Source organism: Plectropomus leopardus, chromosome 21 (assembly GCF_026936395.1).
Source record: "Plectropomus leopardus strain MGB_pleo_1.0 chromosome 21, ASM2693639v1, whole genome shotgun sequence".
NCBI classification, from domain to species: domain Eukaryota; kingdom Metazoa; phylum Chordata; class Actinopteri; order Perciformes; family Serranidae; genus Plectropomus; species Plectropomus leopardus.
The window spans coordinates 22,388,650-22,399,129 of record NC_142196.1 but is presented as its reverse complement, the minus strand read 5'-3'; the positions used below and the strand labels follow the sequence as shown (position 1 = coordinate 22,399,129).

General features: G+C 40.5%; 1 long non-coding RNA gene across 1 annotated transcript; it reads left to right on the top strand.

The window, feature by feature from the left end:
• Positions 1 to 418: 418 nt before the first annotated feature.
• LOC148186069 (uncharacterized) lies at positions 419 to 10,414 on the top strand. The gene is made up of 3 exons (XR_015775285.1): positions 419 to 653; positions 765 to 832; positions 8,873 to 10,414. It is a non-coding gene; the product is annotated as an uncharacterized LOC148186069 (long non-coding RNA).
• Positions 10,415 to 10,480: the final 66 nt, after the last annotated feature.

The window sequence follows — 10,480 nt, the reverse complement described above, 5'->3', positions numbered from 1 at the left end:
TTAGAAATGTGTAAAACACCCGGATATACTGGCCCTAGAGCATGCGTAGTAGAGATTAAGGGCAGCCGAATGCGGCCGAGTGTTCCCGAGCGGGTAATTTCCGCCGGCGAAGCGAACGACTTCCGGATTAGCGCCTCGCTAGTTTGAATGGCGGTCTAAAAAATGTAATCTCGCGGCTCATTAAGACTTTCCAAATGTTATCGAACCGAATTGTTTACATCTAGACAGGAATATACGTCGTTTCGCGGAGGTTTTGAAGCTCAACAAAAAATACTTACTGATTTACAGTCTCTTTTTCGATGTTAGTCAATGAGGAAAAGTCCTTCTGGGCCGGTGAGCATCACGTGACCGACCCGAACGGTGTAATTCCACTTCCGGCCACTGAGGGGATCAACGTCTTTGTTTACTTCCTGTTTTTGTGTCTTTCCTGTGTTAATGTCTGCTCTGGTCAGTTTCACCCATAAACTGTGTGGTTTCACCTGGCCCTCATTTTCCTTTCCTCTCAGTCTCAGTGTGCATTTTTCTCTGTGCCACTCCTCCCAATGTTTGGTGTTTCTGATTTTTGGATGTCTTCGGATCTTGTTTTTGCCATCTCCCTGTTGGATTAGTTTGCTGTGCCTCAGCTTGACCTCCCATGTACCAAACTCCTTCTGGTAAGAAAAGACTGTGACTTTCTTAAAGTTTTTGAATTTGTTATATGCATTTTGGTTCAGTTCCTGTATTTCTGTGTTACCGACCCTGACAGCTTCCTTCGTCTCACTCAGACTCACCCTGGATCTGTGTCTGCAGCTTCCTGTAGCACCAAATCTGGAGACTAAAACCCCCCCCACAGGTACACTGCACACTGAGTGACACAAAACAAAAAAACTGCTCAACTTGAATCTCAGTCAGATACAGATCTTCAACTTTCATGGGGCAGCCATACTATTTTTTTTTCTACCAAACTACACCAACAATATTATTGTGCTGAAGGAAGCATGCATCTCCTGCTAGCTCACCTAGTTCCACAGAGCTTAGTACCATACAGCTCTGCCTAGGAGGATGCCATCACTGTTTACAGTAGATGCACGCTTCCTTCTGCATAGTGATAGTTTGATCGGGAAAAAATCCTACATAAAACTCCTCACGACAAGGTATGCAGATTATCTTGTGTAATGGTTTCTGGACAGACACATTGCTGTTGAGTTTTTAAAATGTGTGTGTGTGTGTGTGTGTGTGTGTGTGTGGGGGGGGGGTTAGCCATGTGCAATCTACTTATTTTATTCTTTTATTTTATTTTTTAATATAAGTATTCAAGACAAGGCAGACAGGTCCATGGCCAATATCTACAACACTCGACAACTGACACCAAAACAATCCATTGTTATTGTCTATCTAATTCATTTGTTCATTCATTTTCCCTGTAGCAAAATTACTAAAATGGTAAAACATGAGAAACAAGCAATAATTTGCTTTTAATGCACATGTAATTTCAGGAGAAATAACAGTGTGCAAAAAATGATATACGGTTGCATAGAGATAATATTAAGATTAAAACGTATCAATTAAATCAAACATGCATGAGATACATTCATGCATTCAAAACCAACAAATTAAACTAAACACTGCTCTCACACAAAATACCAAATTATCATTGATCATTTTAGTTTAATTTATGCTTTTTGTGCCACTCCAGTGAATAGCTGTAACATTTTTGTGAGCAGCATCACTGGCAGGTTACTAACGTCTCTCTAGATGGCACTGCTGCCCCACAGTTCAGTCATGAGGGAGCAAAAGGAGTATTTTTTACCTCTCTTCAAAATAGGCATGTACTGCAAATGTGGATTTTTTTTTGGCAAATACAAAATTATTTTCCATTATTGCTTCAATGAGATGTTATTTTTACATTTTCCTCTCAATCATTTCTGATTACAACTTCCTTTTATGTCCAAAAAAGAGAGGAGGAAAGACATCACAAATTATGTGGAAGGTTCCCAGATGGTTCACCTCATCTCTCCCCCTCACACACACTGCAGTAGATAAAGAGTAAAGCACCATGTGGGAGTATTCGTGGTCTCTGTGACAAAAAGTTGACCCACAGTCAGACTGGGAATTACCCTATTTGTTTATTTAAGTGACATAAAGGACAAGAAAGTTAGAGGTACAGTGTGTTTTAAACGAAACATCTGGGCTGCACACGATCAGCTGGCTCTGAATGAAAGCGCTCAGAGGAAGTCGACATTTTTAACATTGCAAATATGACATGCAATCACTCTTCAGTGTTTCCACACAGAGGACTAAAGGGGTTCTGTGTGAAGATTGATCAATGCAGTTATTGATCAGACTCCAACACTTTGGAGCTTAAGACTTTAAACTTGTCTCACTGTTGATTTTTTTTCAGCATGTAATCTAGTTGACAACTGAAATGTTTTCCCTGTACACATGTACTGTTGAGTGTTTGAGGCTGCTATAATGAAATGTGTTAAAGTGGTGGAAAATAAGTACATTAACTCATGTGCTGAGGGTTTTTGTGTTGTCTTTGAGTCTTTACTACTCCACAATTCAAAGAAAAATACTGTATTTTTCTCACCACAACATTTATTTGATACCATTATTTACTTTGCATATTCATATAAATACAAAATATAATGCATAAAGATGAAACTTTCTTGATCGCTTGTTGAAATGAAACTACCTGGCAGTAAAAAAATCATCATCATCATCATCATCATCATCATCATAAAGATAAGGAAGGTAGCAGACTTTTTATGTAATGTACAAATGCACTGACAGAAAAATAAACCGACAAAATGTAAAGTATTTACATGCACACGTGTAGACATCATGTGATCCTCACTAACAGCCCACATGGGGAGTTTACGATCCTCTCTGCAAAGCCACACAGAGACAGAATGACTTATCAGCTCATCCTCCATTAATTATCATCAAGGAATTACCTATGTGCCCCCCTGACATCACATTTTGGATTCTGTGGGTGTCATGAGACCAAATTAATTTCAATCAACCCTGACACGCTGCCTCTGCAGACTCTGTTATCTCCCTGACTCAGTCTTCCACAGAGTGTAAACATGTTCATCGCTGCCGTTAAAGATTAAAAATTCACTCAAGGAATAAAACTGAGTAAATGACCAGGTCTGACTTTCTCAGAGATTCACCCCGCGAGCTTCCTTCCTGTCGGCGATCAGAGATGTTCCCACATGAGCAGTTTATCACCGGCGTCACCTGGACGATCTGCTCAGTGTTTGCAGCAACCTCCGACCATGTGGAGCACATCACTGGCCTTGTAAAGCCGCGACGCTCTAATCCTACATGTGATTATAAAAGAAAAAAGCTATCCAAACACACCGGATGCAGATAGGAGAAATGTAGCAAATGTGTCATAAAGTTAAAGTCGCAGAAGTTACTTTTTTTCTCAAACTTTGCTGTGATTTATGAGCAAACCAACAGATGGTAAAGTCAGGGTGGCTGGCTTGAGAGAGGCTTACCGAAGCATTCTGACAGAAAGGCCAAAAGGATTCTAATGCTTCTATAAACGACTGAAGTCCGTCCTGAAAACAGATCGTGTGTGTGTGTGTTTGTGTGTGTGTGTGTGTGTGTTTGTGTGTGCGGTGCAGCTAAACCAAGCCAGATGTTGGTGTCTGTTGGAATTGGTGGCGTTCACCTCACAGTCCTCTGAGGCGCACGCTGAGTGAACTCTGCCTCTGCCCTCATGTCGGCCCAGGAGCTGGTGGGTCATCCGTTAGTGTTTGGTTTCACTCTGACAGTGCTCAGTTCACACATGAAAGCCTGGTCACGTTCGGGGAGAGGCCGCATGCTTGGGTGACAGCAGAAGAGACGCTTTTTTTCTTCACATGTTGTGTTATTTATCAGCTGTCCAGGAGTTTGCCCCTGAGTGTGGATTTGTTGGTTTCTAGGTCAAAATGTCCAACTTAAAGCTGCTGCCCTCAGTTCCTTGAGGTGTTTCAGTTTTGTTTTGGTTTCATGACCCGAAAGTTTTTACAATTACTTTTACTCTCACAGCTCTCATAGGGTGTTTTTCCAACAGCAGTTTTCAGTGAAAAAGCTGAGATAAATTTGCTTTAAACTACCTGCCCATATTGCAGAAGAAAAACATTTGTGATCAGCCCTTGAAGTTAGTGCGGCATTTATCGGGCCATATATCAAAAGTTAGGGAGTTGGTAGAGACCTGAGGTACTGACACGGTCAGTCAATAGTCAGCAGTTGGTCAGCATTGGGTTGTTGGTGAGCGTCTATCACCCTAGTTTTGGTGGTATATCTCCAACACCATCAGCACTAGTCTGCTCTTGTCAGCCCTTCTTGGCTTCTTTGGTAAACCGGACAGAACCGTTCATGGTGTTATTATACGCTACTGGAGGGCTGGACAGCACCTGCCATGGCAGCATGATACGTGGACATGCGGCATCAAGTGAGAATGTCCCTGGACAGAATTTGTCATGTCTGCATGATACGCAGCTGGACAGCGTCAGATTAAAACGCAGCCAGTAATGACCTGAAATAAGGAGGACAAAGATATCTAGACAGACAAACCCTGGACTTTAATGGGAGAGTCCTGTGTTTGCTTCCCGTGTGAATCGATGGGGATTTTTTACCATCCTTGCCAGCATGTGCTTTTGTTGCCTAAACATAACAACATCCAGCATCCCACCATGTTTTTACATCATAGTGGTGGCATCCCGTCAACAGCAGATGCAGAAGGATACTTAGAGTGTAATGTGTAGACATGGAAGTTCACTGCAAATCTGCAAAATGTGACGACTTGGGATGAGAAGATGTTTTGGCTTTGCCACGGTGACTTAAAGCTTAAGCCATGTAGAAATGTCCCCATGTAACCAGATCTTGGCAATTATTTTTGTTAGTATAATGTTTATGATGACCAAAACTACGAAACAAGACCAAAGGTGTAAACAATTAAAATCCCCCCACTTTTCAGCTGAATTCAGTTATGAGACGATCAGTTTTTTTTCCACCTGCAAATCACCAAATTGCTGCTTTGAATCAGCTTCAATAAAATAAAAATGCCCGACTATTACATTTCTGTAGAAGACTACTGAAGCCAAAGATACTGTGCTGAGCCCACTTCGTTAGTCAAAGTCAGTCGAACTTATTAGCTCTTCTGACCTCGCCGTGCACCCTGCCTGCTACCTAAGCACACACGGCACACACACCAACCCACACACACATACACACACACACGCACACACATGCACATCGCTCCGCTCAACTTATTGTGGTATATGCAGAGTCATTTGTATGGATGCATTCAGTGAGATAGTTAATCTGTAAGCGCCTGCCGGAGAAAGCAATTAACCTCGCGGACCACCGGGGAGTTGATATGAGTGAGAGAGCATCTCGCCGCCATTTAAATATACACCAGAGGGACTCGCTCGCTCACATTCAGCCAACCTATTATTCATCATCAGGGCTTTAAATGGCCTCTTCATGAAGACAGCAAGACAGGCCTCACTCCCCTCTGCATATACATGTGTATACCGCACACACACACATAGGTATTTATTTCCACACCCAGACTGACTGATCCCCATGGCTCTGGAGTTTCGGATTGCCCTTGACGCAGAAATGATTAAGGTCAGCTAAAGAACAAGAAAATTAAATGCTGCATTCCTGGTGATCAGGGAATTTACCAGACACTGGGGGGAACTATGCAGAGCCCCTGCCAAGTCTGGAGTCGGGAGATACAGCATGTCCAGCGTGATTATTTTCAGTGCCAGTATACGTCGGTTTCAGCTTTCCAAAATATCCTATAGAAAGTCGCTCATACTAGGAGATAAAAGAAACTCCTTATACAGTATTTCTTTATGGACTTTTTCCCTGCTCAACAGCATAGAAATTTAAAGAGCCTGGAACTTTTTTGTCAAACTTTTTCACAGACTGTTCAATACGGATCCCACTTTTATGTTCGTGGCCACTGACCTGCCAGCTCGTTTCCTTATGCATCAGTAACCTCTCTAATGAGGAGAAAAACACCGGCACAGATGGACGGTAGGAGGGGAGGAGATTGCGACAGATGAGTGGATGAGCATAAAAGGGCGGATGACGCAGAACCATCATTTTTTTAATAACTCAGGGATATGGATGCAGTAGTTTTGCATTTTAGCACATCCAAGTAAGATGCAAACTTGACTTCTATCTGGACAAACTTCTCTTGGAGGCAGAGGAAGTAGAAATGATTTCAGCATTTGAGACAAGGAAGCTCATTTTAGCTTTGGCTCATTCCAGAGTGACATATATCAACTATAATTTCATGTATTGCTGTTAAATGTTGTACAGGCATTTATGATTCCTTGATGACTTTTGTGATGCCCCGACTTTTCCATTAGCACCTCCATGTTCACATTTATAGTTTTGAGTAAAAATTGGACAACTTTTGGATGGATTGCTGTGAAATCCAGCACAGACATTTATGTTCTCCTCAGGATGAATCGTGATATCTTTGGTGTTCCCAACTTTTCGCCTTGTGCCAATCAGAGCATAGAGCTCATTTCATTAATTGGTGTAGGGCTGCATATGACATGGTGGGCTTTTGGTTCCCCTTCCAGAACTTTTTAGAGTTAAATATTTAATCTCCTAATTTCTCTTTTTTTTGCACCAGTTGTGCCTTTTCTGCTTTAATTAATAGTGTAAATGTCTTTATTTTTGTAAAACTAAAGGTATTTTTCTACTATCATAATTTCATTGTGGTGTGCATGTATGTACATGTTCTTAAGATTTTAACATCAGTATGAGAACATATACGTTTTGTCTTTGTTCATCTGACGGTTGTAAGGGTAATTTTATGTAACTATTTTTGTATGGAGCTTCTTCAGGAAGAACACAATACAGAGTTTTGTGTGGTCAGTTAGTCGGCGTTGATGCAGGCTCGCTGTTTTGCTGTTTTTTATGACCCATTAGTTGGTTTTGGATGGTAATTATTGCGGCGTACTCTCAGCTTAAACATGGAAACGGAGTGGATGTGGGATGGGATGTCATCCAACTGTTTCATGCACATGGTTTCAAGGTTTTGGCAAAACAGAGAGATGAAAACTTTGTTTTAAATTTGGCCAGACCTTTAAAAGATTTTTATGAAGTCAGCGATCGTTGGCCCTTTAGAACAAACTGTGGTTTTCAGCGGTAGGCTGTAATTCAATGTAGCAAAAAAACATCCAAAATTAAGACCTTTCAAACGTTCAATGGATTTAATTTCCATATTTAGACTATTAAATATGATAAATTGTCAAAAGGACCCAACAAGTTGGATTAAAAACATCAATGACGTCTTTACAAACTCTCTTTGCACCCCATAAATCCACCGTCTAGTACCAGTGTAACACACAGCGGTGGATTGCAGCATCAAACTTGACCACATGGTCTAAACATTTCCCCGTAGACAAGAGGAGGCCTTGGCTCTTACAGTAACATCCGCTTCTGATTAAAGCAAGCTTGTCTCCGGCTTTGTCCTTTTTAAGTCAACATCGGCGCAGACTGGGGCCAGGTTTGGGTTACGAGGGTGTTCACCTCGCCTGCAAAACTCTGCGACTGATGTGTCTATTAACATGACACCGTGTTGCATTTCTGTCAGCACCCAGGAACAAATGATGCAGACGCAGAGAGCGCTAAGTCACATTCTTTCTTCACATAAAAATAAGAAATATTAGATGTATCAGATTGTTTAGTTTCGGAAACAGTTGTGTTTTTGGACTTGTCAGAGATTTGTGTTGTGTTAGAGTAACTTCCTCGCATGCCATCGACTGTTTGAGTGAACTCCAAACACAAAAAACCCTCAGAAAGCAAATAAACTCACAACAGATGCATTGCAGTGATGAATGATGTCTCTCTGTTTTGCCACAGAGACACTGGCATGCAGATCTGCAGCTCATCAAACTTCATGTCACCTTTTGTGTTTTCACATCAAAACAAATATTCATTTAAATTCTGAATTCTTTGGTTGATTAATTTATTTTGCCTGCGGTGATCTGTGCCAAACTTTTTTTTTTCATTCTTAGTTTTATGTGTATGGGATTAATGTGGAGTAAGTATGCACCTGATCTAAAGCTGCTACAATCAATTTTTTATATAAATTATAGTGGTATCACTACTTATATGTGCAAGGGATTTATCATAGCTGTTCGCCCAAATATAAAAACTGTAAAGAGCCACACATGATGATTTCTGTAACATGATTTTAAATATATAATTGTAAAAATAATAGTTAAATGCTAATTTTCTAGTCATTTTCACCATCACTTCATACTAATTTCTTGCAATTTGTGGGACAGTTTTCACCAGGTTGGTTGTTTTCACCATATTCTTGAAAGAAAATAAACCGATTTGCTCTGGTTTCAATGGATAAATATTTACATGCCAGGGACCGCAGATGCAAATGAGCATTGTGGCTAACTTAATAATAAGAGTCACAGTTGTGTCGAGCATGGCCCTTGTTAAATAAACTAATTAACTAAACTAACTAAACCCATGTCAGTAACACTCACTGTTGTGTAACCTGGTGTAAGTGTGGTTCTCTTAGCACTGCGGCTGTCTTTTCCTAAAGTCTTATGCATTCTCTCTCACATCTTTCCTACTTTATGACGTCTTACATTAAGGTCAAGGAAAAGTGTCAGGGAAAAACAAAGGATATAATTTTTTTGGCTATTTGACCGCAGCTGTTGTCTCTGTTCATGATGTCTTCTTTAGCTTGTTTGGGTTGTCTTACAGGGGCAAGTAGTTTCTAATTTGCACAGTTCATCTCAATGTCAGCTTCCAGTCTGCTAGTAGTTACTGAACTGTTGGTCGTCACAAGAAAGTGAGTAAAAAGAAAACAAAAGTGGCTCCCATGTGGCTAATCTTTGTCTTTCAGTGCCCGAGTGCTGCCAGGATGGATCCCACCTCCGTGTGTCAGGTCTTAAAACAATCGCTGTGCAATCTCCAAGAGTCCTACACGATCTGGACACTTGATGAATGTAAGTCAACAATAATTTTTACTCTGCCCTGCATCCACACATTGCTGCAGGAATGGGTTAGCACTTTAGCGCTCCCAGTTCTCTCATCTCAAAATCAATGTTGTTTTTTTAATGGGTTCAGATGCCTAAAAAAAGGTTTGGTGAACTCAAGCTTAAGAGACTTTAAAGTTTTTTTCTATGATATAAAATAAGTCAGTAAATACCTCACTTGTAACCTTTGAAGCTAGTGTGTGTTTAAGAAAGGTGGTTGCTAACAAGTGGCTAAATAAAACCACAGAACTTCATCCCGCTGAACCGCACTGAATGCAGCTATAAAGCCTCTTTGTGATGGTGATGATTAAGTTGTGCGTTCGATTACGGCTTAGCATTAGCATTTTACTTCTGACGATTTCATTTGGGCTTCAAAAACCATAAAAGTGGGGTTCATTTGTGAAGATTATCTTGCTGAACAACACATGTTAAGTATCACAGACTTCTTTGAGTTTATTTTCTGCAATAATCCAAAATCCGGTGGAAAAACACCATTGGCTTTTTGTCAAGGGAACCAGGGAGACGTTAACTACTGCCTACCAAAGAAACACAGCCTTGTAGCACTCTTTTTCAGGAGAATACAACTGGTTCTTTAGCAGCTAGATTTTGACTTTTCAGCTTCACCAGCTTATCCCTAACTTTGTCTGCCATTTGGTGCTATGATGGGTCACATAAAGCGAGCTTATCTGAGATGTGCTTGATGAAAGTGAAATTTGTCAGCTGTATAACCTAAATTACAGGAGGGTAACTAAATGGCTAAGTGGCTAGGGAAGTACAAAGTTTGGTGATGACTCTCCTCTTACATTACATGCGGCCATTTGATTCACTGTTAATGTTGAAAATATTGATTAAAGGAGCTTTAAAGGCAAAGTTCTCTTCACACACACCCCTCCCCTTAGTTTTTTGCTCTTTCCTGTTCTGTTTCTCTGTCCCCGTTTCTCTCTCTGATGTCTCTGAAACTCTTCATGTGCTGTGGGTCTCATTTGATCTACAGCGTCAGACATCTGGAGCACTGCTCCACTAAAACACCTGTTTTCAATTCAGACAACCGACAGAAACATTTGATTGTTTCTCACAACCAGACCTGCTTTTTCCCCCTCCTCCTCTCTCCCTCTCATTGACTCACAGGCTATTTGTTATGTTTAAGCTAAAGAGCAGCTCTCTTATAGGTAATAGATGGAAGAATAATTTAAACTTGATTAAGACCAATTGAGAGGAAAATACAGTGTATGATTTTCCAGGTATTATGTCTGCAATTTTGGCACCTATAGCTGTTGAATAAGGTTGTGTTCAAATAGGTTCAGTATGTTTGAGATTAAATGGAATGACTAACGTCTGAATGTTAAACTTTTACCCCTTAACTTAATGGAAAATAATAGAAGTCCACTTTAAAATCAATGTCAAGATATTGAAATTCAGGCCACATGAGATGTCCTATGTGGCTCGACAGGAATGTTTTACATTACGTTAAATTA